Genomic DNA, 4,996 nt, shown 5'->3' with positions numbered 1-4,996 from the left:
TTAGAGGGTAGCGTCGTCTGTGCTCGCCGTCCAGCAGAGGGCGGACAGAGATGGGAAGCTACCGCTGCTTCCACTGGGGCAAGAGAAAGGTATCCTCTGTCTTTCGCACCGTCCACAGTGGAGAATGCAGCCGAGACAGAGGTACGCACCCTGGCCGAGAGGGGGGCGCCCCAGGACCTCGCGACTTCTTCGTGAAGCTCAGGAAGAAAAGGCGCGGGCCTGGATTGTGACGGCGAGTGGTCCTTTTTGAGGAAGCATCCGTCCAGTCGGTTGCGCGCCGGCTGCGCGGGCGCCTCCCAGTCGATGCCGAGGTTGTCGACGGCTTGAGAGAACATACGCATCAGCTCTGATTCAATGCCAGCTCGTTTTCCAGAAGGCTCGCAGCTAGCAGGGGGGAGGTCCACAGAGCTCGCCCATTGCTCACTATCTGATGCCGGGAGAGAACAGACCTCGGTTGTTTGTCGACCTCAATGGCGAAAGCGGCGGCGGACGGCGGCCGCTGTCCGTCGGGGAGGGACTCGAGCGATGCCGGCGAAGCTGGCGGGCGAACCGGCGAGCTTTGGCGGGCAGGAGAAGGCTCGGCGCCGCGCTGGGCACGGCGCTTCTTACGGTGCGGCGCTACGGCGAGCTGAAGTGCAGGCTCTGAGAAGGATGACAGGCGAGTCCTCAGAGTCACCATAGGCAGTAGCTCACAGTGAGGGCATCCGCCTTCGACGAGAGCGAGAGCCGCATGATCCTCACTCAGGCAGGAAACGCAGATGACATGACGGTCCCCGTCTCTGAGTGTGGCTCGGCACGAGCCGCAGGATCTTTGCATCTTGAAAAAGACGCAGCTCTTTTAGCAGAGAGAGAGACAGTGAAAAAATGTGTGTCGCAGCGGCGAACACAAACACAGTAATTGAAAGGATATAACGCCGGAAAGCGTAGCAGGTACGGCGGCTAAAGGCGGCGGTGCCAGCGACTTCAGACACAAAGGCTCGTCCCGCTGTGTGCTTGTCCTCAGACGGCGTTGCTTCTCACTCCGGATCCAGCGATGCGTGATGCTTCGCTGAAGAGATGAAAATCAGTGTACCAGCCTTATCGAGCTATATTTATAGGGCGAGATTGCGCCTTTTCTGGCGGGACGTGACGAAATGGGCGCGAAATGCCCCCATAGGATGGTGTCACGCAGCGTCTCTCTCGATAGGCTGCTGCTGTTGCCGCAGGGCAGCCAATAGGCACTCGACCCGTCCTGCCTATATCTGCATACTGCTGCACAGCGTTTTACATTAATTCAAAATTAAGGATAATTTTTTGCTTCAATATCTCGTGGAAAAGAGGTTTTCCCCATAGCGTAAGATATTACGGAGTACGAGAGATACTCTCGTAAGAGAACCTTGTTTAAATGAGGGTTTAAAACTATATTGAAGTACATGCTTTGATTTATATTCAGGTTTAGGGTTGCCAACTTCTGGAAAGGAAAATAAGGGACAATCGTGGTTCTTTATAGGAAAATAATGGACAGAATAAGGGACACTCAAAATATTTGTAGGCTACTGTACCACACAGTGCATGTCATTTCAGCAAAAGATGTATAAAAGGTTCCTGACGCCCATCAGAAACAAAAAAAACACAATAGTTTAGGAGGGTGGTGAAGCGGGGGCGGTCTTGGGGGAGGGATGAAGGGCCAGGTCTGTGCAGGGGAACGAGACCGGGGCATTGCAGTCGCGGACCTGGGTCGTGAAGCGTGGGCGGACCAGGCTGTGCAGGCGACCATGGCGGGGCGGCCTTCATGGTCCCATCAGGAGACCTACTGAACGGAACCTGGACAAGTAACATCCACAAATAACATACAATCCACGACAAAGACACAGGGCAAACATGAGAGCTTAAATACACTGACTAATTACAAGACAAGGAACACCCGTGGACAATGATCAGACAATTAACAATTGACAAGACACATGACGTGACAGACAAGAACAAGGAACAAGAAACAAGACACAAAACCCACACTGTGACAAGTACACCTTAAAAAGAAAATGTTGTCATCAATTACTCGCCCACAAGTTGTTCTAAACCTGCAAGAAGTTCTTTCTTCTGAACATAAGATATTTTGAAGAATGTTGGTAATGAAACAGTTGCTGGTTCCCATTGACTTCCATAATAGAGAGGAACGAAAATACTATGGAAGTCAATGGGGACCAGAAACTGTTTGGTTTTGAAGGTTTTAATTGGTGACAGAATTTTTCATTTTTGAGTGAATTAACCCTTTAAGCAACACCATTGTTAATTACATCCTTTGTTTTATTTTCAAGTTTGTGGTCTGAATCATGTCGTCCGCAATGTAGGAGGTGTATTTTGGAGTCTTTTCTCGTGATTGCCATCGTAATGGTGATAACATCTACAGGTGACTAAGATGACATCAACTATTAGCTGAAGTATGCGTTAGTTAAGCAGGAAAGCATAATGTAATGTAACTGCTGATGAAATCAACGGAAGGTGAAAAAGACGTATTATTAAATGTATTAAAAATGTGCTTGAGTATGTTTTTAGTACAATACAAATATAGTATAATGCCTTTTTAATACATTTAACAGTACGTCTTTTTCATCTGGAAGTTTACCAGGCTTTATTCTTAAAGTGAATAAAGTTAAACAATCATACATCAGTGTCTGTTCTTTATTTTGAATTTGCAGCAACCATTCCCTCCGGACTGTACATCTCTGCTGACGCTCGAGGAGGCGGAGGAAAGGGTTAGCAATATACCATTATCAATATAGCAAAGTTTTGCTAACTAATATTATAAATGTTGTTTAATTTATTGAAAACTACAAACACCATACAACATCATATCTTACCTCATTTTTGTTAGAAATAAGTTCTGTTACTGTATTTTAGTTTTTCTGTAAACTATAATAACACTAAAAGGGTGCTGTGACTTTGTCTGTTTCAGGAGAGACTGTTCTCTAAGCAAAAACATGGATGCTGATATGAAGAGCAGAATCATCATCAGTTACGACAGCTAACAGACTCTTCTTCAGCATTAGCTGTCCATTTTGTCAAATGCAAAATTAGATAACCCAAATATATATATATATATATATATATTTTATAATACATTTAGATTGAGCAGAAACACTTTTATCCAAAGCAACTTACATTGTATTTAAGTTGTATTAAGTTATTTTATTCATTTTTATTAAGATATTCATTCCCTGGAAATTAAACCCAGTATTTTTAGCATTCTTGCTCTACTGTTTAAGCTACAGGAATGCATTGTAAAGAATAGGCATTTCAATTTACATAAATTCCCATGATCGATCTGTTTAAATTAGCGATCAATTAATGGATTAATTGTTAGAATTAATGCTGCAATCTGCATCTGCTGCAGGCATAGCCGACAGCATGACAGGGTCTGCAAATGCTCCTCAAAACGCCATGTTCCTCACCAAATTAATGAGATGGGTTTTAATCTAAATAAAGGGCAAGTAGGATTGTAAAATGAGTCGATGTGATTGATTATTTATTAAATTACTTATTTAATAATCAAATATAACGTCTAATACAATGTGTAACCAACGCCGCTTTAGATTATGTGCTTGTCAGAATGTATAACTCATGATAACACAGTAAACTAAATCAAAATGATTTATTAAAATAGTGTTCTCATTAATGTTATATAATATGACGGTCCCAATCATAGTAGTTATTAGTTGTGCATTCCTGTTTGAGCTGCATGGGCTGAAGCTGATCACCGTTAATTCTTAACCAAATGCATCCTATATGAGATAAATCAGTTATAGATAGGCCTACACAAAATAAACACAATACTACAACTTAAATTTGGACAAAACAAAAGGCTGCCGATGCATACGCAAACTTATAGGCCTAGTCACGATATAGCTATAACTATAGCTGTAAAATGGTCCCAAACATAACTCCGGCGTGCTCGCTTAATTTTTCATCATGTCTGCTTTAAATGTTTCGCAGTTGAGCAGCAGGCATGAACCTGCTTCATTGACAAACAAAAAGTTTTATCGATAAAATGCATTATCGACAATTAATTGATCGCCGATTCAAATTCTGCCAACACCAGTCTGAAAAATAATGCATCCCCCCTTGTGCTTGCAGGTTCAATCTGAGACTGAGAATCAGCCCTGATGGCACCAAACACCAAAGGCACAGATCAGATGGAAATCTGGAAAGGTCCAAAGAAAAGCATCAGCCTGAACCCCTCAGTGTTTCTCATCAGAGAGATAGTCAACATTGACGGGCAAACTTACTAAGATGTAACAACACAAACTGACTTTTACTGTATTTTATTTTTTAAGGCCTGTTTTGCTTTTCAGTGTGTGTATGTTTTTGGCATGCTACAGATACAAATGGTCCCCAGACGATTAATTCTAAGGACTTGTAATGATGCTATTTTTTCTTCTTCAGCTACTGACTTCTAGAGGTCAAGATTTGTAATTTGTACTTCTAAAAAAAGAAAATGTTCAACGATTAAAAATAACATTATAAGGACACATGTTCATGAGTTATTGTGATTTTTGTTGGGTGGGGTGTACAAAATATTTTTTTTAAATAAAGGAAAATAAACTCTATACTAATACTGTAAATGACAATACAGTAAAAATACTGTAAATTCGAGTACAGTAAACTGTACCGTATACTCTAAGAGACTGGCATCCAGCTGCCAGTAAGTTACTGTAAAACTTACAGCAATGTCTTTACAGTGCAGTGTTTAATTATAAAAATATTAACTGAAGCTTTTTTCATAGAAAGAAACAACTACTTGGCAAAGGTACTGTGCAAATCAATTTCTTTGAAACTTTAACCAGGCCATGCTCTATAATCAGTTTTTTTTAGTTTAACTCTTTTGTTGGATTTTTAAACATTAATGAATCATCTTAATATTTTAGTGAATATAATTCTACAGGATGGGTAATTTCTCACCAGGGATCACAAAGTTTTGTAAAAACAATCACCACTTCTGAAGAAAATATTAAAAATA

At 41.5% G+C, this 4,996-nt stretch overlaps 1 long non-coding RNA gene across 1 annotated transcript; it reads left to right on the top strand.

Moving 5' to 3' along the window:
• The first annotated feature begins 1,965 nt into the window (after positions 1-1,965).
• On the top strand, positions 1,966-4,055 carry LOC143734393 (uncharacterized). The gene is made up of 3 exons (XR_013202296.1): positions 1,966-2,389; positions 2,679-2,735; positions 2,936-4,055. It is a non-coding gene; the product is annotated as an uncharacterized LOC143734393 (long non-coding RNA).
• Positions 4,056-4,996: the final 941 nt, after the last annotated feature.

The sequence above is a fragment of the Siphateles boraxobius genome, unplaced genomic scaffold (genome assembly GCF_051911475.1).
Source record: "Siphateles boraxobius isolate OS27281-9 unplaced genomic scaffold, OSU_SipBor_1 129, whole genome shotgun sequence".
Taxonomy (NCBI): domain Eukaryota; kingdom Metazoa; phylum Chordata; class Actinopteri; order Cypriniformes; family Leuciscidae; genus Siphateles; species Siphateles boraxobius.
The sequence above is the reverse complement of the archived record's forward strand: the minus strand, read 5'-3'. Positions and strand labels throughout refer to the sequence as shown.